General features: G+C 38.9%; 1 long non-coding RNA gene and 1 pseudogene across 2 annotated transcripts; one reads left to right on the top strand and one right to left on the bottom strand.

The window, feature by feature from the left end:
* The first annotated feature begins 42 nt into the window (after positions 1–42).
* LOC145438616 (nuclear factor NF-kappa-B p105 subunit-like) lies at positions 43–26,891 on the top strand (annotated as a pseudogene). Its single transcript, XR_013914981.1, has 19 exons — positions 43–247; positions 328–468; positions 2,409–2,557; positions 2,620–2,714; positions 4,161–4,310; positions 4,396–4,488; positions 4,549–4,709; positions 4,803–4,875; positions 5,977–6,149; positions 8,129–8,251; positions 11,340–11,460; positions 11,527–11,579; positions 11,979–12,440; positions 13,933–14,099; positions 14,533–14,714; positions 15,042–15,173; positions 20,859–21,040; positions 23,940–24,144; positions 25,761–26,891. The product of XR_013914981.1 is annotated as a nuclear factor NF-kappa-B p105 subunit-like (transcript).
* LOC145438618 (uncharacterized) lies at positions 4,803–7,773 on the bottom strand. Its single transcript, XR_013914982.1, has 2 exons — positions 6,850–7,773; positions 4,803–6,814 (listed from the first exon to the last, which is right to left on the bottom strand). It is a non-coding gene; the product is annotated as an uncharacterized LOC145438618 (long non-coding RNA).

Raw genomic sequence — 26,891 nt, forward strand, 5'->3', positions numbered from 1 at the left:
GCCTGGTCATAGTACCAACCTGTCCATAGCTACAAGATAGTGGTTTATGCCTGTATTGTATGATTTCTCGCCGAATAGCCTACATGTTTGAAAGCAAATGATAATGCTCTTTCAGTGTCAGGATTCATGTTTAAAGTATTTTACAACAATAAAGGATAGATGTGGACTAACCTTTTCAACTTGAAAGATGACTGATACAGATGCTATCTTGGAAGAGTTGCCCTGGACAACGGACAGTGCACCGCAAGTGAGTATTTGTCCTTTAGTAGACAGATCGCAGCGCTAATGTTGATGATGAAGCCTCTGCGTGTAATTTTGGTTTTGTAGGATCCCGAACGTCCGAGTCTCATCATATCAGAACAACCGGCGGCAAGCGTTCGGTTTCGGTATCCAAGCGAAGGAAAGTGTCACGGTGTAATTCCTGGTGCTCGGAGCAACGAATTTAGAAAATCATGTCCTACTGTGGAGGTAAAATTATCAAAGTGACTACTAAATAAATACTAGTCTGTCCTCAAGATTATTGGACCACGACCTGACCTATTGATTTCGCTTTCCATGACATTGCTTATAAAAAAAACGAAAAAAAAGCTCTATTGCAAATTCACAGTTATATAGGATGCTACAAAGTTTAAACCAGGGGTTGCAATTCTGAGGAAATGAAAGTATACCGTAGTCCTACTTGTATTATTTCTATCAAAAGTTATAATTTTTAATAAGAAATACTTTCATGTAAATAATCCATCCAGACAGCAATGTCACAATATAACATCCCGGCGGCATCGCTGCGATTTCACCCTATTGTCACCATGAGGAACAAGTCGGTGACAATGACATCGAATTACAAGAAGGCAAGAAAGTGCACACTAAGTTCTGAGTTTTCTTGATAAATGGACCAAAATATAGTTACTCAAAAAATCTAAGACACCAATGCGCTGCCATTGCATACACAGATAAAATAATAGTTTTGCAAATAATATAATGCATCTGTGGTTTCCCCGGCTTCTGGAGAAACCCTAATGGTGATTTAATAGAAATGAACCAAATCAGGGTGTTCGTGTCTACAGTTAAATATCTTGTCTTACTTACAACGCATGCGCAGGGCCAATGTCGCATCACGATTAAAACTGAGTTGGCACCGCATACAATATGCCAACTTATGTCGTTGTTCGCTCCATTTTTGGCGGTTTTTGACTGTATTCAATCGGCCAATCATTGTGAATTGTGGCCAATTCCGTTGTTTGCGAATAAAGGCATCGTCATATGGCCCATAATATAATGTATACTGGAGTTTATATGGAGGCTTTATAATAAAGGATTCCAGTTAATATCAACGGTATTGATTTTGTCATCATTTTGACCGGTCTGGCCCGAGTTTGACACCACCGGTTAGACCAACATTAAATTGTCTGATTTACTGAGTGACTTTCTATTGTTTGTTGATGATGAAATTCGATCGTTTTATCTTCATAGCCAGAAATTATAAATTATTCTAAAGCTGTATTTGGTAAGTCATTCTGAAAAAAAAACTGCTAGACGCTGCTAAAACTTTAATCTATTAAAACATTGAGTATATTATCATGTCAGAAGGTATGCCTGTCCACTATAACGTATATAATCCAAATTTGCTATATATAACATATCACCAATGCATAGTTATATTTTATGAAATGTGCTAATTGTAAATTTCCGTAATTCCGTGTGGAAAAGGTATTGATTTTTTATACCACGGTTTGTCAACCTTTGTCGGAATGGTAATTTCAACACTTCTTAAGACTTCTTATACACACTTGGTATACGGCACACATCTTATGCTCTATGGATATTTACTTCAAAATACAGCAATATCTTCTATATTGATCTGTGCACTGCGTTGTGACTTTACGGCTTGCAAATCATGATGTCGTGTTGCGAGATCAGTGTGCAACTGTGCATTGTTTTTTTTAAGAGGATGGTAATATGACCAATCCGTGGTAGATGGATATAGAAATCTTTATAGTTTTGACTCGAGTCAAGTCGAGTCATTTTCAAATCACCAACAAGTCAAGACCGAGTCCAAGTCACTTCTTTCAAGTCTGCTCGAGTGATATGGAATGGCTCGTATTCATAATATCATAATTTTCCCCAGTCCTACCAGTTTCTGGCCCTATTTTCCGAGTATCAGGACTGGTAGACGAAATACCAATCATGTGGTGACTTTACTATTGTTCGAAGTTACAATGAAATGTCATGGGTTTTGGCCGTCCTAGTCTCGAGTACAAGTCGAGTCGATACACAAAATTTTCGGTGACTCGACTTGACTCGTGTCATTTTTTCAAATGCGTTAAATGACTCGACTCAACTCGAGTTGCCAAAAAATCGTGACTCGAGTCGGACTCTATTCATTGCAACCCTGAAAAGGACTGTCTTAGATCACAGGTTATAAAGGCTATGCCAAAATTGTCATTCAACTTGTGACCGACGATCCAGATCCTAAAACGCATGTCCACTCTCTTGTTGGGAAGCAATGTGACAATGGTATTTGTACTGTAACGTGCGGCCCAGGAGAGATGAGATATCAGTAAGAACTTCTGATGCGCTGACTGGAGTGGTCTGGTCCAACTAACTTTTATTTTGTGTTAGATTCCCATATCTGGGTATTCAACAAGTGAAAAAGAAGCGTGCTGAAGAAATTCTCTATGGTAGATTCAAGGAACAATATCAGGCAACACAAACAGGTTTGTAATTTGCTAATAACTTGAGATTTTTTTTTGACAGTACAAAATAGTCAAAATTTAGTAAAAATTGTAGCATTAGGTCAAAATATTGTCAAAATGGTTTACAAAGTCCAAATTTTCTTCCAGTCTGCATTTCGTTTGTATCGTAGATGTTTGTACTGTCGGTGAACTTATCATTTGACATTTTACATCTTGTAGCCTACTTAATAGGCCTACCGTTGTAGACGGCCCATTGTCTGCCCATTGTGAAACAGAAACGGTCAAATGAAACAAATAGGTTGATACGGTGTTAGGCTCAACGTATACCAATAAAATCTAACTGAAGCAAGACTGCGGCATTGGTTCTTAGCCTATATCAGGAAGCGCATGATGAAAAATTGCGATTTAAATAACATAGTCAGAATGAAGTGTTGTGAATGTAGTGTACGCACAACTTCAGTGTTGCCAGCCAACAACTGCTGCTGTTGAACGTTCTTTCTCCATTCTTGGCAAGCTTTTTAGTAAAGACATAGACTTTCCACCCAAGAATGTAGGAAGTATCTCTCGTTGTACTATAACAAATTTTAATTATTCATACCATAATGTGTGATGTGACTACTGAAAGTTTTCTTAGGTTCAGATATTTTTTCATGTAAAAATTTGTCAGTTTTTAAGTCGAAAAGTTTTTTCAGTTCAAACTACTTCGTAACGGCAGACATTTCCAACCAGAAATGAAGATATGTAGTGCAATTCTAACATTATGTGTGAAAACATCTAATTTACATACATGAGGGCAAAATTTTGCCCAAATTAAGTTTTTAAAGTAAAAAAATGTCCAAATATTCATTTTTAGGTCGAAATCTACCGTTTTTTTTTCGTAAAAAAATGCCCTACTCATTAGTAGGGCAAGTTTTTGTTGCAGTTAAATCCGTGAAAAGTTGCATTTATTATTGTAAAAAGTTAAAAAGTTGCAGAAGTTGCGTTTTGACCACAATTTGCTTGATTGACTTAAAAAAAAAAAGGTCAACTTCCCAAATTGACTAAAAAAAAAGGTCAATTTTCCGGCTCAGCTCCCGAAATACCCGTAAAAGCGTTACTTCGGTGCTGATTTACGCTGTTTCAGTTGAATTTGGCCGTGTATTTGACCAAAATCGAAAATATTTTCATGAAAAATCGAGAAAGTTGCAAAATATTGCAAAAAGTTGCATGGAGAAAATGGACAAAAGTTGCAAAAAGTTGCACTATAAGATTCCTTCAAACAGCTTGAAACAGCATTCTACATATCTTACGAGTATTTAGGAAGCTGCCGGAAGCTGTAAAAAAAAGTTGCAAAAACTTGCCCTACTCATTAGTCATCTCATTTAGGTTTTATTGTCAGTCTTACCATGCTCCGCATATTTTTTTGCTATATCGTTTTTCCTCATTTAACCTTGGTGCCGTGAGCTCTTTAATTCTGGTTTCACTCAGACAAAGAGCTCAGAGATCAAGCCAAAGCTGAAGTCGAGCGGATGAATCTTTCCGCTGTACGTCTCATGTTCGTCGCATATCTCCCAGACCAAAACAATGAGTTTACGAATATGCTAACACCTGTGATTTCAACCCCCATCGTCGACAATAGTAAGTTGATGTCGTTGAAATACCGATCACGTTGCACAGCTGAATGCATCAAAATATTTTTTCGAACACAACCTTTGAAATAAAGAGTCAACTTTGAAGATTTGCCGTATCAGCCGCGTAGACTCGCCATCAACTGGGGGTACTGAAGTCTTTTTGCTGTGTGACAAAGTACAAAAAGGTGAATTAATACGTTTGTTGCGGCCTCTTGATCACACATCAACGATTACTCTATTGACAGACGATATCCAGGTCAGAATGTTCGAACGGGACGAGTCGCAAAACGAAATCTGGGAGGATTTTTGTCATTTCTCACCGATGGATGTGCATCGACAGTATGCCATTGTGTTCAAGACGCCCGCCTACAGAAATCGAGACATTGATCAATCCACAAGAGTTTTTGTGAGTTTCTCTTTAGGGAGAATTAAACTCTTCCAAGTTAGCATTCATTTTAGATATGGAATTTTTCTTTTTTCCCGTTCATATATCTGACAGATTCAGCTACAGAGAAAATCTGACGGGCAATCCTCGCCACCCTTGCAGTTCACTTACACGCCTGTAATCGAAGGTAAGCTTGTCAAGCTTGTCTCCATTATTTGCAACAGTGTTATGATTATAGCTTGGAACGACGCCATTTAAACAGATAACTTTTGCCCTGAACCAGATTATTCTGTTTTTTCTTTGTCTGCTATTCGTCAGGCGAAGCACCGCAAAATAGACCGCGATATCTTATGTTCTGATTGTGCTAGGCCGCTGCGGTTATTTCTGTGACTAGCTTTTGCACATACAAGCTCATACCTTCATATTTGATATTAATTATGTCCAAGAGCTTCTTGGAGGTAAAAGAACTGTAATATACAATTGAATAATATATTCATATTGATATAAACCAGGATATCTTCGGCTGACACATCAGCGGTAATCGCCAGCAATTAGTATATAATTTCAAAGAACATTGTATATTTCCAATGACGAGTGTTGGCCGGAAAGATTCCGGTTTATTTTAATATGAAAATATCCCCTTATATCCAAGATGTCAAAACTGGATGTCGAAGAAAAAAACATGTTGCCAAATATACCCTCTCTAGGCTACAATCGTGCAGTGCATCATTGAATGCTCTCACATAAAGGGCTATATCTTCTGTTCTAGCTGTCCTAGGACGTTGAGTGTATCTCTATGAATATATATTACAGTGGCTCTTAATGGGTATGCCGAAGGTCAAGACACACACCCGACTCATATGATTCGTTATTACATGCCTATCTTGGTCATCATTGGGAGCAAGAAATTGTGAATGTTGTAGTTTTATGTCGTGTGCAGATGGGTGGTTAAGAAGTACCTTTTTTTGTCAAATCACACTGGCTAGTTTATGAAATTATTAGGTTGACTAAAAACAGGCTGTTTATCAAATTTGGCTCGATGCCAACCTATATAAGCGTAGCTGTCAGAGTAAAAAAATTTACTGGCTAGCTTATGAAATTGTTGGGATGTCTAAAAAGTAATGCTTAACGACGTTTGGGTCTTTAATGTAGGTTTCGAATAGTACCTTGGTTGCCGCCCTTGACCAGTTTGCATCCGTGCGTGATGATTTTTCAATTTTTAAAAATGACCTGAAATTCTTCAGAAATTTTACATTTAAATAACATAAGCTATTCCACATTTTGAAAGACCTCCCAGTGAAGCGTAAACGTACCATCTGTGGGCCACCAAGCAATCAATCTCTTATCACAACGATGGCTCCGTTACAACTGGCTCCAGACCGACCATGGAATCTCAAGCCAAAAGTGGACATTCACATGAAACCAATAGACCCGTCGCTCTTGATGCAGAGATCGAACATCGTATGTTATAAATCATGCTACCAACTTTCGGTTCGGTTTTGGTTTATTAGCAATTTTGATCAGTTCAATACACCACAAAAATTGCGATACAATGGTATCGGTATCAGTTTAATAATATTTTCATCATTTCAAAACACCACAAAAACTGCGACACAATGAAAAGATAGGAAGGTGCCGAAACGACTTGGATTAGTCTTTGAAATCAGTTACCCATTCTCTCCCAAATGTAAATGTCTCTAACCTTCAGTGGATGTCTCTGTTTCGTTCTTAATCGAGCATGTTTGGTATTTTGTGTTACACGGCAGTAAGTTAGATCGTTCCGATAATGTTATCAACTGGACTTCAATTTCTCATCAGTTGCATCAAGTTGTTTGATTATGTTACATTTACTGTATCTTAACAGTCTTTTTTAAGTTGTAACTCTTTGTTCCACGCCATACCCTTAGAAGTGCCCAATTGAAGTTCTTCATTTCAGTGGTTACAGTCAACATTTTATTGGCAATTGTTCTAGCATGTATAGTGTATACACCAGCCCACATTGTTCAATTCAATTTATGATTAACAATTTCATCATTTCGATACATCACAAGACTGCAATACAGTGAAATGATAGGAAGGTATCGAAATGACTTGGAGTATGGTAGTCTTTTAAATCAGATACCCACCTGTTCTAAGCGATATAAAAAAGAGGCATTCACACTGAGTGAAAAGTAAAAGAAGGTAATGTAAAAGGACACGCAAAAAAAGAGGTGGCATGTGTCGGAAGGCGAGATCGATATGTCAGGTCGTGGTCCGATAAACTAGAGGGCTGACTAGTATTGATTTAGTAGAAATTGTTTGATTTGTGGAACAGTATCTCGACGTCTATCCGACTGTCATCGAGCATGCCCACAAATGTGCATGCCTCCTTTTCTTATATCGCCTAGGCCAGGTGGGTGTCTGATATCGACGACTACAAGTTGTTTCAACACCTTTCTATCTTTCATGGTATCGCAGTCTTGCGGTGTATTGAAATGATGAAAATATTAGCAATAAATTGAATTGAATTGTATTTCGACTTGAATTTGAATCTTCTTAGATTTGCTATTATTTCAGTTTCGTCTACACAAAATTTTCTGAATTTCACCTTCAAGGATGTCAACTCTGCAATTATGACAATAGCAAATATTGTGGTAACCCACTGAAACTCAATTTAGAAGCCTGCTTAAAATCTAACTGAGAGATCTATCGACTACTCGGGACCTATCATCTGGAATGCATTACCACCACATATCCGTGAATTGCCTTATAATAGATTCAAAAAAGCCCTACTTGATCACCTCTTGTCGTTACACTAACACTGTTGCCCTGCCTCGCCCAGACATTGCTTCATTGATCATTTGCCACCATTGTTTAATTTTTTTCTTTCTATTTTCCTTTAACTAAACATTTCTTTACAGCCAGACTGTTCAGAGTCAAGTGTACCTGTTTGATGCTGGTGTGATCAGACTAGATGACCTTCACGGTCTTATCGATCATTCCTATCTAATACCGAATACTGTGCACGCATATTTTCTGTACCACCATCACTGCCGTTTGTTATGTATTTTGGTTCGATGAAAATAAAGACTCTCTCTCTCTCTCTTTCCCTCTCTTAAAATCTCCAAGTGAGCATAATGTGAAAAACCTCCTGCACCAATTCTGTTCAGAGTCAAGTGTACCTGTTTGATGCCGGTGTGATCAGACTAGATGACCTTCACGGTCTTATCGATCATTCCTATCTAATACCGAATACTGTGCAGTGCATGCATATTTTCTGTACCGCCATCACTGCCGTTTGTTATGTATTTTGGTTGGATGAAAATAAAGACTCTTTCTCTCTCTCTCTTTCACCTCGATATTTAAAAAAATCCAAATGTGTCGAACTTTCACTGAACGAGTAGATTGATGCCGTTGGTAAAACGCTGTCATGTGGAAATTCACCAATGGATAATTTTCAGACACGGAGGCAGAGAGATCAAGCATCATATTTACCTCCACTCCCCCAGAATCCCCAGTGGGAACCCCAGTGGCTTCTTCCTCATGACAGTATGGTGCAAGGAACAGTCGTTGCCCATAACATGGTGAGCTGGTAAATATTTACTGTGAAATACAGTGCAATCATGTCAAGTGGGTGTCTTCAAAGCGTATGCATATTAGGGCTGTCAAATTTGGCTCAATTCTAATCATTAGAACAAGGGGTTCTTAAAGCGTGGCTCGCAAAGGTATAAATTTGGGTCGCGACCGCTGCGTAGCGGTCTTATAATATGTATGTTCAATTTTCTGAATCTCTTACGATATATTCCAATTTGACATTCGACACACATGTTTCATAGAACTCCGTTGCGTACAACTGGTTGACTGCACCTCCGCTATTTAATGAAAATGTAGTAGCCTATTTATGATATGACAAATTTGGTTTGCAGTTTTTTTAGCTAACCTAACAATTTTATCAAGTAGCCAGTAAAATTTAAAAAATTCTATTGCATGTGTTTGCATGTAGCATTTGTAGAATACATTCACTAATAATATCAGTGACCTGTAAAACCGATTTAATTAACATCATCAGTAAATAATTCCAACACCTTGCGCCATGATAGTTTGAATTCGATGCCATCTCGGCCCGCAGTAGTTTTCGAAAATTACATACTGCTTGTACAGAGCGGTAAAAAGTGAGCTAGCTTGCAAGCAACAAAACACAGTGTACCTTAGGGGGGCACTGCAATCTAAAAATGATGTGGTCTGAAATTGAAGGGCAAAATAAAAAAATATTTTTGACCGCAGCTATTTTCTTCAGAACACCACCGTAATTGAGCTGCAATTTATTGAAATTTCCACAGGACCTTCACGTCCCAGCTGTCGCAACTGCGTGTCATTTTATTAACCCGTTACATGGCACGATGTCTTCACTTGCTCGGCGTGATTAGGCAGTCACGCAGAGAATGAACTTTGGAGAGGTGTCAGCTGATGTTATGAAGAAAATATGTCTTACACACCAAGATGGTTTAGATACGGCGTTCAACGGACAATATTCAGTCAGCAGATTTATGTCTAAATCAGGCCTAGTGTATTCTATTTCTTTAGGACAGAAATAGATCATGTCCTACTCTAAAGGTTGTGCAGTCAATAATACACAGGGTTGTAACCAAGTCACAAGGCTCCGAGTCACATGTCAATCTCAATTTTATAGTTTGGACTCGAGTCAAGTCGAGTCGTTTTCAATTCACCACTGAGTCAAGTCCGAGTCGAAGTCAGCTAGCAGAGGGTCGAGTCCGAGTCATGGTATTATGACTGGAGGCCGAGTCCAAGTTGTTGTGTTGACTGCTCAGTTTCCAGTTAAGTCTTAATAAATCCACTTTTAATAACTCTATCTGGTGATATCGCATGGTTCGCATTTATGATATACTAATTTTCCTCAAGCTTGGCAGTTTCAGGTCGCATTTTCAAGTACCAGTACCAATAGACGAAATCCCAATAGTGTGGTTACTTTACTCTTCTTCGAAATTTCAATGAAATGTCGGTCTTGGCCGTCTGAGTTTCGAGTCATATGACTTGGTTCGAGTCATGTGCAATGACCCGAATCCAAGTCGAGTCAATATACAGATTGCGTCGAGTCGAGTCATTTCCGTGTTTTGAGAAAATGACTCGAGTCAAGTGGAGCCGTTAGAAAATCGTGACTCGAGTCAAGTCATTACAACCCTGGTAATACGCTGTAAAATCACAGCTTGAAAATTACAGCTGTATGAATAGCTTTGCATCAATATACAACTGTAATAGCATATCAGGATCAGTCAACTGGCAAATGTTATAGAGTCATGACAAGCTCCAGACACAAATCCTTCTGAATCAACATCGTACGTTGAGCGCCGGTACCCTACGCCTATACTTAACGTAACTAAACCACTCTGGCGTGGAAGACAACTAAATCCGCTCTGGCGTGTACGATATAATTCCTTCATAACATCGCCTGACAACTATCAAAAATTCGTTCCATAAGTGATTGCCTAATCGCGTCGAGCCAGTGAGACGGTGAAGATATCGTGCCATAAATTTGTCAACGGGTTAAGAAACGACGACACGTAGCCGCGGCAGCTGGAGCTTGAAGGTCCTGTGGAAATTCAATAAATTGCAGCTCCATTACGGTGGTGTTCTGAAGAAAACGGCTGCGGCGAAAATTATTTTTTCGTTTTGCCCTTCAATTTGAGACCACATCATTTTTAGAGTGCTGTGCCCCTTTAATTCACGCACCCACATTTTGTTATCAAGTCAATGAAAATTCAATAATGCAATCAAGCAGCAACACAGCAGAATAATGCTACTTGAAATATTTCTTTGCGCTCGTATTTTGGTGTTCATATGGGGACCACCACCCTCGCAAAAAATGCAATTATTAAAAAAAATAACCATCATTTACTGAAATATAAGTCTACCTAATTGTAATCGCTGAAAGATCACTTTTTAATTAAAATAAATGGTGTTGACTAAAAAAAACACTGGAGCGATTAGCAATTCACCATAAACACGCAGTGGTGAATAGCACATACTTATTCGCACTAGTTATACGTTGCGGACTTCAGAGGGAACTAATTAAAACTTGTCTATTTTTACAACAAGGTTATCTCGTCTTCTTGATTATATACACGCTCGGTTGCACTGCTGTTGTCTAGTTGCTTGACGTAGTAGGTTAGGCGTTGAAACGCTGAATCCAGCGGTTTATCGCCTATCGGTTTCGCATCGCACCGAGGTCATGCTTTTCAGTTTTGAAAAGTGAAGAAAATTTTTCAGAAAAAGCAGCCCATGACAACCGGTTAAACCCACATTTTTCAATTCTGCTAGGTAACTTTGAATCCTTTGCTTTCATGATAGCCTATACTAGTTTCCTCACTTCAAACATTTTCTGGTTGCATTTTGAAGCACCCGTGCTTATAGACTTATAGAAATTACAATTAAGTGCCTGTTTCGGGCATCCGAGTATCAAGTCATTTGACTTGGTCCAAGTCATAAGCAATGACACAAGTAGGCTACAAGTCGAGTCAATACACAGATTAACTTGACTTGCTTCAAGGCATTTTCCTTATTTTAGGAAAATGACTGAGTCAAATCGAGTCACCGAAAAGTGGAGTCAATACAACCCTGATCTATGATATAGTAGAATGCTGCCATTATTTCCAGGTTGATCGTCAAGGGTTGGGTTCCGACCATGCAAACATACTAGACCAGCTTGACTTTGACGATGGCAACGGTGATATACCAACTATCGATTCGGAATTTGTTGAGAGTTTCCTAAACGAAAGTGAGTTTTGACGATCTCAATCGCTCATGTAGTGTTCACCACGAGCAACAAGATTTCACTTTTTAGCTTTGATCCAGCCAAGAGCTATGAGACTTCTTCCTGCCTTCGAAGACGACGAGGTTTGTGATAGTCCTACTTATAAGTCTGCTTGCATAGGCCATGCTAATGTGCACCCAATGCCAATTTCGCAATTTCTAAATAGCGAAAAGTAAGTGAGCAAGTCCAGAAGTATGCAGGAGTAGAAGTAGCGAAAACTTGGATTTACTGGAGTGAGTCTGAGTATTGCACGTAGCGGAAAATCGTTCGAGTAGCGTACTTTGAAAAAGTTGAGGTTTGGGATGTTTTGCCGAGCACTAACTGCCACTTGTACTTAGGTTCTAGTGTGTGTCACTACTTTAACTTATGTAGCTTTATTGACTGCTTTGACCGTCTCTTGTGAAATGGCCATCTCACCCAGTCTTGAAGTCTGCCCATTGATAGCGGGGTATCCGATTGCATACCAGTGCCATCGTTTTCAGAATTCGGTTAATTCTGGAGCATATGTGGATGACTTGCGGACCGACTTTGCACATCCTCGTCAAGACTTCATATCACCGGCTCAGTCCTCCGAAAGATTTCAACATCCATCCGAAGAATATAGACGTCCTCAACTACGTGTGCACTGCATGTACGGGAGACCTCGACCAGATAGTCATAGACGACAAAGATCTCCACAAAGACGTGCTCTACCGGACTCCGGAACAATTTCACGCCATAGACAACTCAACGTAAAACATGCACTTCCTCAACCAGCCTCCGGAAACATTTCACCTCCCCAACGACCTTCCGGAAGAATTTCACCTCCCCAACGACCTTCCGGAAGAATTTCACCTCAACAAGACTCCAGAAGAACTTCACCTCTTCAACGGAACTTCAGATCACTTGCACGATCCTTTCGCAGTAAAATTTCTCTCTTTTCGAAAAAAACCTCGGCCGTCGAGGTTTGTGACATTTCTGTTTCAGGTTTTAAAACGAATTCGCCGTTACTTATGCCACTTCGCACTTGTTGCAGTTTCTGAAATTGCGCATGGTTGACTTCTACAAAAAATTTCTTTTTCTTTTGCATCATTTCCTAATAATATGTTGTTTGGGGTATATATTCAGAATGGTTGCTCCATGTATAGATAACTAACCTACGGATAGATACGCAACACCCGTTGTCACGCTTGCTTGCCCGGAGGAAATTACTGCCCAGCAATCTGAACGCAACACAATTGCTAATCCCATAGCTGACGACCCGCAGGCTTAAATTCAATACAGTTGATCTTATTTGAAAGCTACTGCCGCACTGATTCCGAAAGTTTGCATTAAAATCTAATCAGGGCAATGGAACCCCCTTGGAATACACCTCAAAGTATGAAAATCAGCATTGTTTTGAACAATCGCAACCATGCAAGAGCCATTGTTATGGTCATTGTGCTGCGTCGCTGCGATTGTTTAGAACAATGCCGATTTTCAGACTTTGAGGTGTATTTCAAGGGAGTTCCATTGCCCTGATTGGATTATAATGTATATTTTCGGAATCAGTGCTACAGTAGCTTTCAAATAAGATCAACTTTATTGAATCGAAGCGCGCGAGTCGTCAGCTATGGGATTGGCAATTATGCTGCGTTTTGATTGCTGAGCAGTAATTTCCTCCGGGCAAGCAAGCGTGACGACGGGTGTTGCGTATCTATCCGTAGGTTAGTTATCTATACTCCATGTCAGGGTCGTTTGACCTTTTTGCTATTCACGGGCGTATCTCTCGATACGGATTTCGGATAGTTGTAATGGACCACGCAGACCGGTGCTTCCCAACCTGTGGGTCGCGAAGAATTTCTACATGATACAGTTTCCTGTTCAATTTGTCAAATATCACAAACACGTCATCTGCACGCGATTAAACGAGCAAATGCATGTTTTCCTCCTAAATGAAATTGTTTGCGAGACAGATTTTCATGACAATCATTTTGATTGAAGATTGAAATTGGGCCGTTTATTATTGTGTATGCCTGGGATTCGGAATTAATTACTTCCTCCAAAGGCTTGCGAATGCTCCCTGAATTATTGCAAAGTTTCACTTGATGAATGAAACAATGAAACTTGGATGAAAAGTGGGTCCATTTCGCAGTGGAACATAGTATCAGAACTATAATTGTCGTTGCTGAATTAACTCTCACTGACAAGGCGCATATAATTTAGTACTCGAAAAACTCATCTTATACTACTTGACTCGAATCATTGGATATAATACATAATACTCTATTCAGATTCGAGTACTCGAGTCATTGCGCTCAGCCATAGCATTGATGTCATGAAAGTTTCTCTAATTCATGGATGAATTTCGTCAATATTATTGGTCAAGTCCGCATTCCATGTGCACAACGCTTTTTTGTTCCATGCTCCGCATATTACGCTCCTTTGAACAAGTTACCGTACCAATGTTTCTGTCAGACTGCTGAAGAAACGCAACCGGAAGAGCATTCGATCAACGATACGTTTACCAAGAAGCTTCTTGAATCTATGCTGAGGGAGATTAAAAAACTACTGCGTGACAAATCGGGAAATGCGGAGGCCATGCGCTCGGCAAAGCAATTTTTCACGAAAGTTCACAACAGCACGTGAGTAACGCACAGAGACAGGGACTCGACTCGGGTCCCAATGTTTTGTTAACTCGACTTGACTCGAGTCATATTCTAAAAAAATGACAAATGACTCGACACACTTTATGTGACTATTGAAGTCACGTATATGAGGAGTGAGGACCAATAAAAATTGAAAAATATGCCCAGAAACTGTTTTCATCTGTTTGAATAAGCATGCATAAGAGTGAGAATATTAGTACATTATGAATCCATAGCCTGCGGTATCACCCCAGAGTTTAACAGAAGTGAACTCCTCGATACCCAACCGGGACTCGAGTCTTTATACTATGACAGGGACTCCACCCGTTGCTCCTTGAATCGGACTCGGTGGTGAAATGAAAATGTCTCGACTTGATTTGAGTCAAAACTATTAAAATTACCAAGTGACTAGGTTACGACCCCGTTGCAGATGCCTGCACCTGGCCGTACTCCACGGACACACCGACATTCTCCTGAAATTCGCTCATTACGCAACAATGGTGGAGCCGAGTGGTTCGTTACTGAATGTTTACAACGACGCACAGCAGACGCCTCTGCATATCTGCATTTTAAAGGGAGACGTCAAGATTGTGGAATCGCTCTTGCATTCAGGTGCGATTAGCTGAGGATTGAAAGATGAAGCAGTTATGTTGCCGTATCATCTTGCCAAATTACAAATTACCAATCTAGTTGACACGCAACTAACTACAGCGTAGTTCATGTTCTAGTTGCGCTTTTAAAAGCAATACAGTTGCTGTTACAGTTGTTCGGTAACTATTTTTTTTAGAAATGCACAACTAGAAGTAGAACTAGAACTAATCACTGATCAAAATCCGCTATTAGAACTAGAACTACTCAAAAACCAGTACTTACTTGACCATCAGCTAACAAGATTGGTAGTTTGTACAAGTCTGCATGGAGCTATTCTGTCTCTTTCAGGATCTGATCCAAGCGTGGTTGATGGTAATGGCAATACAGGACTGCATCTTGCTTGTGAGATGGGGCGTGCGGATATTGTCGCATTATTGCTTTCTGCCAAAGGTTATGGAGAAGAAATGTACAACTACAAGGGTTAGTTTTCTAGGTTATACCGATGTTGGGCACAACAATACATTGCTGTGTCAAATATTGTTGGTAATTCGCAAACACCATTTGCTAACCAGTGAACCTTCAGAAATCAAAATAAACCCAAAATCTAATAACGACAAATGTCTGCTAATCAAAACCAAATATTGGAAACTTCGATTCAATAAGAAATTTTCCTCTGGTTTTTTGTTATTACACTTGCTCTACATCAGGGGTGGGCAAACTTTTGAGCTCGCGGGCCGCATTCAACATCTGAATCCATTCGCGCGCCGTACTGTATAAAATTGAGATTATAAACCAAAACGCAATATTGATGTTTGATTATATAGTGAGGACATGGATATAATATATGCGCTTATTTAATACAAGCCAAATATTGCTTTGAGGATATGGTACACGCGACAGAAACATATAGTGACGAGATTTTATAGGCTGGCGGACCTCAATAACCAATTTGTCAAAGCTATAGAGATGAAAGTCGGTTGGCCCGATTCTTCGAACAGGATTGAAATTTAAATCTGTGAGCAGCGATCTGTTCATAGATTTACTAATTCCACTTTTGGTTCAGTTGCAGGACACAAAATGCTGACAGCATCATAACCATGTTAGCTTCAACACGCTACTACTATGTGTAGATAAAATATAAATACCCCAATTCTACGCATACAGACAACGAATCTACCTAAGACACGCCCGAATCGTTTTTTATAAGCAGAACACTGAAATAATTAAAAATGGAGTGGCCAATTTGAAATCCTACCCGTGGTCCAAATTATGTCAATCTCGTTGCAGCTATCCCGCCGTGATATTAAGTAATTATCTTTTATCAGTGGTTCTCAAACTTTTTAAGACACCCCCTCCCTTATGATGGTGAAAGATTTCGCGCTCCCTTATCGTCATATCACAAAACGCAACCACGATGCTAGCAAGCCTAACGGGTAGTTAGCTGGCATGGAAGGTTACGACTGTGGATGAGAGATTTTTGAATACTTAATTTACACTAAATACAGAGCAATAGCTATGAATTGGATGTAAATCGCGCGGAGCTCGAAAATTTTTTACCCTTGGGCAAAGCTTTGCGCCCCTTATCAGATGTTTTCACGCCCCGAAGGCGGGCGCGCCCACCAATTTGAGAAACACTGTATTAGAAATATCAGGGTGAAATAAACTAAGAAAAAGTTAATCAAGTCCCTGCATTAATTCGATTTTTAGTACGCATTTTATCAGTATTTTTAAAAAGTTTCTTCAGACTCTCGCGGGCCGCACAGAACGGTGTTGCGGGCCGCATGCGGCCCGCGGGCCGTAGTTTGCCCACCCCTGCTCTACATGGTTCTATTAAAGTTTCCGTTAGGCAAGTTCATGGTAACTGTGACTTTTCTATTTGGTAGCCTCTATTGCAATGCCAAATGTCCCTAAATTGCACTGTTGAAATTTTGTTATTAAAATGGTCGGTTCGGTTTATTAGCAATTGTTATCAGTTCAATACACCACAAATATTGTGATACAATGAAAAGATGGAAGATGTCGAAACGACTCGGAGTAGTCTTTTCTTAGCTTACACACATAACTAGGCTTAAACCAGTATTTATCTTCTTTTAAACAGTTTCGTACAACTGCCGATTACGTCGTCATTTCACGAACAAATGGCCGTCCTTAGTCCCTCATAAATTGAAATGTGCGGACTCGCACAAACTGCTGGATTTTCAAAATGAGCATCTAGTACTACTCACTTTTCCAAACTCAACTAGAACCAGAACTAACAACCATCAATATATTCAGTAGGGCAATTTTTTTTTGACATGTCAAAAAAAGTCAAAATTAGGTCAAAATTGTAGCGTTAGGTCAAAATTTGTCAAAATTGTTTACAAAGTCAAACATTTTTTGACCTCTGCATTTCGTTTGTATCGTAGATTTTGCGCTGTCGGTGAACTTATCATTTGATATTTTACAGCTTGTAGCCTACTTTATAGGCCTACCGTTGTAAACGGACCATCGTCTGCTCATTGTGAATCATAAATGGTCAAATGAAACAAATAGTGACATGGTTTTATGGTCAACGTACCGCAATATCCTAGCTGAAGCAAGACTGCTTGGACATTGCATGGTTCTTATATCAAGAAGCGCAAGCTGAAAAATTGTGATATAGACAACATTGTCAGAATGAAGCAACACGGTTTGTCACCAGCAGTGTGCACACAACTTGAGTGTTGTCAGCCAACAAATGCTGCTGTTGAACGTTCTTTCTCCGTTCTTGGCAAGCTACGTAGTAACGACAGACACTTTCTACCCGAGAATGTAGGAAAGGATCTTTCGTTGTACTACAAGAAATTTTAATTATTTCCACCAGAATACGTAATGTAACTAATGGAATTCTTCATAGGGCCAGATTTCGTTAAAATACTAGTTTTTCATGTAAAAATCTGTAAGTTTTTGAGCCAAAAACGTTTTTTCAGGCCAATCTACTTTGTAAGGACAGACAGTTCCAACCAGAAATGAAGATAAGTGGTACAATTTGAACATTATATGCGAAAACACCTAATTTGCATACGTGAGGTCAAAATTTGGTCAAATTTCAGTTTTTTTAGGTCAAAAAAGGTTAAAATTTAGATTTTTTAGGTCAAAATCTTCCGTTTTTTAGGTCAAAAAAAAATTGCCCTAATAATCAGTAATCTAACTGGCTAAAACACAACTAACTCGATTCAATTATTCGGCAACTCATTAAATCTCATTATACTGCACTGTCGATTGTTGCTAATTTGTGGCACTGATAACACTGGTCAACAAATTTCGAAAATATTTTTGCGCCGAAAACTTCAATGATTGACATAGACTAATTTGAGGTTGCTGAATCTGATTCTGTGCTCAGAATTTCTCCACGTCATATTTTTTCCGTATGAACTTTTCTCGTTTTCATAAATTTCATAGTCAAATATCGGCTTTCGTTAGTGACATCACGATAGGCATACAACAGCAACAGATCAAATATTGTTATTGAGTTCACCTGTAGTGATGAAACCTGGGTTGTTGTAGAACGGAATAACTGAGTTTTCGGTGAACTGGAATCCAGTGGTTCTCTATCTTCTTTCGATCGGGACCTCTTTTCGACACATAAATTTATATGTGGATTCAACTATTTTTAGTCGGCAGCAGTTATAATCTTTATATATCACTCTTCGTTTAAAGATTGTGATTAGTAGCTCCGTACCTAATTTAGTTCCAGACGTTATCTATCTTTATACATCCGTCCTGCAGACTTAATAGGTCAATGCATTTAGTGACAGCACACTTCTCTTTCGCAAAACGTAAAAGTTTGCAAACAACAAACATTGTATGGTTGGTATATTATGGAGAAGAGAATTGTTCACTCTTGTACATGACCCGAATATGTGACCCTTTAAGCTTGCTTTGAAACATTAGAAGGAACAGGATGTCTGCTTTTCTAAAGAAAAAACAAGTGCTTATCATGACAATTTGAAAGAATTTATCATCATTAAGCTCCACCCGTACTTATCATGCTAATTCTTCTTCTCCTCGAAAAAGTAGAAATACTCAAGATATACATATATATATATCTCAAAAACGTGACATGATGGAGCAAAAATAACGTCAGATTCGTATTCAGCGCCACCAAATTAGGTATAATTGACCCAAATTAGTCCTGGTGCAAAAATCGTGTAGACCGGTCTGAATTACTAAATTCCGAATGAGCTAAGAAATATCGGAAGTGGATTCGGCAATTCAAAGGGACGGGCTGCGAGTTTGAAATGGGTGGGCTTTCGACTTCTAAAATCCACCCACCCCACTTTTAGTATCATCATCATCATCATTGGTTTATTAGCAATTTTATCAGCTCAATACACCACAAAAATGCGATACAACGAAAAGATAGGAAGGTGTCGAAGCGACTTGGAGTAGTCTATGGAATCAGACACCCACCTTGGCCTAGGCCAGAGGTCTCAAACACGCGGCCCGCCAGAGCATTTTGTGCGGCCCGCGACGACATTTTAGATTTTTAATACTTTGACAATGTATAGGCCTAAGTGTCACATATATCTTTTCAGGTTATAAAGTCAAAATTCCCTCTTAAATTGCCCCGAAAGACTGAAACTATTCATCAAACGTCACTATCACATCAATTGCAAACGCTACCATGCAGTGGAAGAAACACTATTTCGCCACATTTCCAGTTCATGATGATAAAACCTGACCCTTAGACGATTCGTGACTGAAATTTGTGAGTTGGACTTGGACGCGACCTTTCTTAGAATTACTCAGACTCGGGCTAACTCGATGGCAAAATGAAAATGACTCGAGTGGACTCGGAGTGACTCGGAATGTCGTGAATTTGTTAGAACCATGGACGCAACAAACTATTCGCGTATTAGGGGAATAGTAATAGATCAGAAGGTTGCAGCTTGGTATTTCGCGAACTAAGCAAGTAGTTTTGGTAACCATTGGCAATCTGTCAGTTACATCTTTGGTCGCTAAACCATGTTATTAAGGGCACTTACAAGTACCGAGTACTGTAGTTATACGCTCCAACGATGTAACAACAATGACCCGTTCGGCGTCCCGACATTTCAATCACTAGGACACATTCATTATTATATTTATATTATATTTGTTTCTGCTCCTATATTTGAAGATATTTGGCCATGAGATTATTAGCCTACTTATCAGAAGTATACCGGAATCCCGGATTGGAATTACAATGCCCAACCTAAAAAATGTTTTGATATCAAATCAGTCTCTATTATCAATCTGTTAAATTCAATATATTTATAGTTGCTGCAAAATTATAACCCGATAGCTTTTATGATGGCATCATACATTTGTCCGCACATATTGTGGCTATGATAATTAATATATATCAAGTACAACAACAATTCTATTCAAATAGTTATAAATGTGATGATTCTTTTCGTACCACGCCTGAATTTATACAAGAGTAAATCACATTTGACGATACTGTCAGTCTTTTGGATCGACTTCTTTTCAATAGAACAATTAATTCCCGCCAAATAAGACCTACTTGGAAAGACATAGACTATCCCTATAAATGCTGCGGCCCGCGGCGTCGTCAAAACTGGAAAACTGGCCCGCGAGCACATTTGAGTTTAAGACCTCTGGCCTAGGCGATGCAAAGAGGAGGCATGCATACTGAATGGAAAGTAATGATTATTCTGAGCTAGCAATTGATGAAAAAACATCACAGAACAGAAACTGGTATCACGATTCCTAGAACTATTTTTCTATCAAATGCGCAACTAGAACTAAAATGCACTTTTCAAAATAAGCAACTAGAACTAGAGCTAGAACTACTCACTTCAAAATTCGCAGCTAGAACTAGAACTTCTCACTTTTCAAAATTCGCAGCTAAAACTAGAACTACTGTAGGCCTACTCACTTTTCAAAATTCGCAGCTAGAACTAGAACTACTCAATTTTCAAAATTCGCAGCTAGAACTAGAACTTCTCACTTTTCAAAATTCGCAGCTAAAACTAGAACTACTGTAGGCCTACTCACTTTTCAAAGTCCGCAACTAGAACTGAAGCAAGAATTACAACATTACCTGACCGTAAAAAACTAGATTGGTAGTTTGTAATAGTATGTATTGAATGTCGTGTAATAGTGTCATGCACATCACAATGTCCGTATTTATCTTTCCAGGGCTCACTCCTTTGCACATTCTCGCCCAGAGCAAATCCGATAAATCGATCGAATGCTTGAAAGCATTGTTACTCCGCGAGAGCTTGGACATCAACGAACGGGAACTGAAAAGCGGCCAGACCGCTCTCCACATGTCTGTTGAAAAGGACAACACCATGTTCACAACCTTCCTTGTTAACAAGGTAGGAAATGGCAGTGACATTTGATATTTTGAAAACGGCGGTTACATGGTGGTAACTAGAGCCCGGCCGATTAATTAACGTATGGCAGCCAAGTTGATATTACTCTTTAAAAGAATTATCGGTATCGGCCATTGGAGGTGAAAAAATATCGGCTGATTTTCAGTGATTGGAAATGAGAAAACTATAATCGTTGACCGCTAGACTGGAAATATTGATATATTTCACATAGCTTACACTTTACAGGTGTCCAGACGCGGCCTTTCTGGTTTATTTCATGCCCAAAGTATAGCAATGGCTATAAAGCTGTTCAAATAATGCTCTGAAATTTTTATGATGGGCCCTTCAAGATAAATTTCACATCTTTTGTTTATCAGCTGAATATATGGGGGTCATCGGTGAAGGTGTTAGATATTGGTTTTATCGGTATCGGCCCGAAAATCTGACATCGGTATCGGCCCGAAAATCTGATATCGGTCGGGCTATAGTTGTAACCAAGTCACAAGGTTCTGAGTCATAAGTCAATTTTAATTTTGTAGTTTCAACTCGGAGTCAAGTCGAGTCATTTTCAATTCACCGCCAAGTCAAGTCTGAGTCGTAGTGATGAATCTCGAGTCCAAGTCACATGGTTTATGACTGTTCAGCCTCAAGTTCAAGTCATGTGAAACTCATTTTTTCTAACCATTGGTACTCGAGTAGAATTAAAGGCAAAATTTTCTTCTCAAATACAAGTAGAAGTAGCAAATTCCAGATAAGTAAAAGAGTAAATATTTTAGGTTTGGTTTAAGAAAACTGATCCGGGAGGATCCCACTCCGACTTCACCTTTGACGAGGGTTGTGATGACTCGAGTCATGTATTTTTTGCGACTCGACATGACTCAAGTCATTTTCTTGATTTTGTAAAATGGCTCTACTCGACTCAAGTAGGATTACCAGACGGCCTTGAGAATTTTTCCTCTTTTTTCAATAAATTGAAAGTGTCCTCTTTTTTGGGAATTTGTTCTCTTTTTTTAGAAAAAGTATTCAAATGTGATCAAAAACTCTACTATAGCGAGATAGTGTAATGGTTGTGCGTCCGGCTTCTCGATCGGTAGGTCGTGGGTTCGATCCCCGGCCGGGTCAGACCAAAGACTCTAAAACTGGTATCCGCGGCTATCCTGCTAGGCGCTCAGCAATCACGGATAGCATGGAGGAGAAAAAACCTGGGGTGCAGACTAGATGACCTTGCTATAAAGGCCGTATCGCATCTCCGTCGTCAAAGCATCTCGATGGTGCAGGCGAAAAAGAATACCATATCTCTCTCTCTCTCTCTCTCTCTCTGACGTAGCCAACGCCAGAGTTGGCAAGCTAACCGACGAAAAATATGGTGCGACGGTATTTCAGGAGTAGAGATGGGAAAGATGCTCTTTTTTGTTTTATAATTCTTTTAGTCAATACCACAGGAGTATCGTAATAAGCGGGTGATTCGGAAGTCGAGTCAAAGTGATGACTAGGGCGATTTTTTTTTGACATGTCAAAATAAGTCAAAATTGCTACAAAGTCAAAATTTTTTGCCACCTGTATTTCGTTTGTATCGGAGATTTTGAAATGTTGGTAAACTTTTTACAGCTTGTAGTCTTACTTATAGGCCTACCATTGTAGACGGCCCATTGTCTGCTCATTGTGAATCATAAACGGTCAATAGAAAGAAATAGGTTGACATGGTGTTGTGCTCAACGTACCGCAATATCCTATTGATTCTTATATCAAGAAGCGCATGATGAAAACAGCGATGTAGACAAAATTGTCAGAGTGAAGCAACACGGTGTGTCACCAGCAGTGTACAGTACACACAACTTCAGCGTTGTCAGCTAACAGCTGCTGCTATTGTATTAAAATTTTGTCAAAATAAATTTTTTTTCAAGGTCAATAAATGTCAAAATTTTGATTGTTCAGGTTAAAATCTTCAGTTTTTTAGGTTAAAAAAATGTACCCAGTAATGACTTTTTTTTTTGTCAACACAGTACTATTGCTTCCAAATCACCAGTTTTCTTTTCTGATGCTAGGGCTTTCACAATTTTTTGAAAAGTGCCCCTCTTTTTCGGATCTCAAAATATCGTAGCCCTAGTCTTGAGTCATTGTTGGTACGCTAGTAGAAGTAGAAATCACGAAGTAAATTCACTATAAGTACAAGTAGAACTAACGATTTAAAAAAATAAGTATTCTCGATTTCTCGGCCTAGTTTCGCCTAATAACCTGCAGACTTTGATGTAGAAGTACTGTAAAATAATATAGCTACTTGACATTCATGTGACGGCCAAGAAAATGTTAGCGCAGAAATAGACTACTAAATTTGATCTGAACCCACCACCTTATGCATCTACCGAAATCTAGCATTTTTAAAAACTTAATTTCTCTCATTCTCGCGGCGGTGGTTATGCCAGTCGGCGTCAGAAATCAGTGCTACTGTCGCTGTGGCAACTGCCAAATCTCAGCTTTCCATCAAGCCATCACTGGAAGAATTTGCTAGCTGCATTCGCGGGTTATTACGTAAAAAGTTGGGCGACACATTTTGTGAGATTATTGTGTATTTGTGACATAACAATGAAACGTGATTTCGTCATGTCATCAACAATTCCAGCGAAGTTCAAACGAGTTTGAGGTTGATAGGTGATTGCTTTTCATAGAGCTTACACAGATCTACGCTTTGTAACAAATTCTAACCAACTACGCTCACTAAAATGATAAATGTGCAGTCGCAAAGTAAAACTCCGACTTCAATGCGGGTGCCGCCACCAGGAGGTAAAGAAGTAGTGTGTAGGCAAAAATGCTTGAGTGCTATGAAAAAGCTGCAGTATTTCGTTAATGACAACATCTGCTTTCCTTGAGCAATATTCGTGTTGAATTTCTGTATACTTTGCAGGGAGGTGCAGACATCGACGCAATGACTTTCGACGGCTTGACTCCACTACATATCGCGGCAGCTCGCGGAAACTCCGCCCTCGTTCAACTGCTCCTAGCTCTTGGTGCCGATAGAGACGCTTGCATCTCCGAGGAATCGGGAAGCTCGGCGCTTTCCGTGGCTGCCAACGAGGAAATACGGAGAATACTGCAACAGCCTGACGACGGTAAGCGGGGATTGCGGCAAGCTTAATTGCCTGTCAGACAGACTTGGACTAGATGATTCTACTTGTATAATTAGATATAGTAGAGCGAAATGCCGGAATATAATTCTATAAGATTTGTGGAATGTTTTTTATACTCACATTTTAATTCTGATATAATTTTAAGTTTTCCTGAAAATACTACAGAAGAACTGTGTCGTGCAAAACAAGCCAGAAGAAATTTGCCATTCTCGTGAATTATCTAATTTGATACAAACGGAGTTTGATTGTTGTATTTCTTACTAATTCGGAATTTAATTCAACATCCAAGTTTTCGCGAATTCAGAAATTTGCCATGTTGATAAAAAACTGTGTGTATATGTCTTTGTGTGTCATGGCGCGGAATTGTCCGGTACCAAATAGTCCAAAGTACCCCACCAGTCTCCGGCGACCTTGGGTGATACTAGGAATATGCAGTTCCCTCATAATTGCAAATACGGCGTAACTCAATTCTGGAAATTATGCACAATTTAAAAAAAACTTACTTGGGAGTTTGGTGCACAAATAAAATAAAGAAATTTAAAGTTGAATTTATCTGCCAAAAATAAACTACTTTATGTGGATTTACGAAAATTCACGAAATATTTTGGAAGGCCATGTCTCTTTTCGTCTCCCTGGCTACACCACTGGTTATTTGCACAATTCTGGAAATTATACACATTTTTCAAAAACATTTGATTTAGGACAGCGTGTATATTAGGGCTCTTTAAAAATGACTTTTTTCTCAAATCGTACTGGCTACTTGATAAAATTATTAGGTTACCTAATTTAGGCCTACACACAAAATTTGGTTCAATTCCAGCCAGTAACCGCTTTGCTACAGGAGAAGAAAGTTTCTATTTATTATATAAAATAAATAATAAAAAATTTGAAAATTTTCTGTTCACCCCATGAAAGTGTTAGGCTGTCTATAGAAACGATGCTCACCAAATTTGGTTCAATTCCAACCAGTGGAAGCGGAGTTATTGCCGTCGAAAAATTTGGATTTGAATAAAATAGTATTTACGATGACCGATTCTTTGTTTATTTATTATAGTTGTGCTCACCGTAAATACTATTTTATTAAAATACAAATTTTTCGACGGCAATAACTCCGCTTCCACTGGTCGGAATTGAACCAAATTTGGTGAGCATCGTTTCTATAGACAACCTAACACTTTCATGGGGTGAACAGAAAATTTTCAAATTTATCATTTATTTTTATATAATAAATAGAAACTTTCTTCTCCTGTAGCAAAGCGGTTACTGGCTGGAATTGAACCAAATTTTGTGTGTAGGCTTAAATTAGGTAACCTACCAATTTTATCAAGTAGCCAGTACGATTTGAGAAAAAAAGTCATTTTGAAGAGCCCTACTGTACATACAATATAAACATGAAAATGGAAGAAAAATATCAGGTTGAATTCATCTACCAAAAATGCTTTACGAAAATTCACAAAATATATATGAGGGCGGCATGGCTCCTTTTGCCCCTGGCTATGTCAACGACTGAACGTGTCCAATGCGCTGTCCATGCGCCTAATACTCTGCCACAGTCAATTTTATCATTCCAGAACTGACAAACATTTTCATCATTCCAGCCATGTCTCCCGATATAAGGAAGAGGCAAATCAGCTCGTCGATTCCGGGCTGCAGATCTTTGTCTAATTGACGCGAGTGCAGAAAAGCTGGCAGCAATGATGAAAACTATGGCCATCATATCTCTGCCGAAATCATAACTGGGGTCGTCAGGAATATCACCCAACATTATTCTTTATATGCGGTTCCATTTTGTTCATTACTCGAGTTTAATTCATTCCTTTTTCAATCAATCAAGCACTTTTATTATTCCTCGTTGTATCGTTGCATTGCAATTGATCCATGCCTTGTTCTGTAAATAATGAGCAAAATCTCCAAAATTATAGAAAAATGCCGGTAATCTAATTTATGAAATGTGTTTCTATGCTCTAATTATAATTAGAATATAATTTTTAGCTTTCCTGAAGATGTTACAGATAAAACGAGCCAAGCTTGTTGTACAGACATTTGCTATTCTCATGCTTATGTGAATGAACAATGTTTGGATATGAGCTGCATTCAGTGTCGAAGTTTTCGTGACTTCAGTAATTCTAATTCTAATCTTATTTGGGAAAAATTCTATGATTAATTGGTAGAATTTCCCACTGTAAATAATAATTTTTTACTCCAATAACTTCGCTTCTACTGGTTGACCAAATTTGTTATGCATCGTTTTTTACACAACCTAATAATTTCATGGGGGTTTTCCGTAAAATTTTGAAAAAAAAGTTCATATTGAATCTTATATCTTTGTTTCTACAGGTTGGAATTGAGCCAAATTTGATGTGCATTGTTTTTTCGCCAACCTAACAATTTTAGTAGCCAGTAAAATTTGTATCACATTTGTACAATTATGACATATGAAAGAAACGTCAAAGTGTAAGCTGATGAACTGTTGAACATATCAGTCTCCACTGCCCGACGATGCCTTCCTGAAATGTATCAAAAACTGTATTTTTATCAACGATCTCACTACCTTGAAATTATTGCAAAATATTTTTTGGGATCCCCACCCTTTGGACTTGTTTCTGGTTTAATCATAACTCTGCTCCATATGTATGCCATAGAAGCATTATAATGTGTACAAGACCGAAACAGAAGTTCGTCAGCCCCCGTCCCCAAAAGGTTGGTCTTGGGCCCCCCATAAGGTGATA

The sequence above is a fragment of the Botryllus schlosseri genome, chromosome 5, assembly GCF_051294905.1.
Source record: "Botryllus schlosseri isolate E-star chromosome 5, Bs_hap1, whole genome shotgun sequence".
Taxonomy (NCBI): Eukaryota; Metazoa; Chordata; class Ascidiacea; order Stolidobranchia; family Styelidae; genus Botryllus; species Botryllus schlosseri.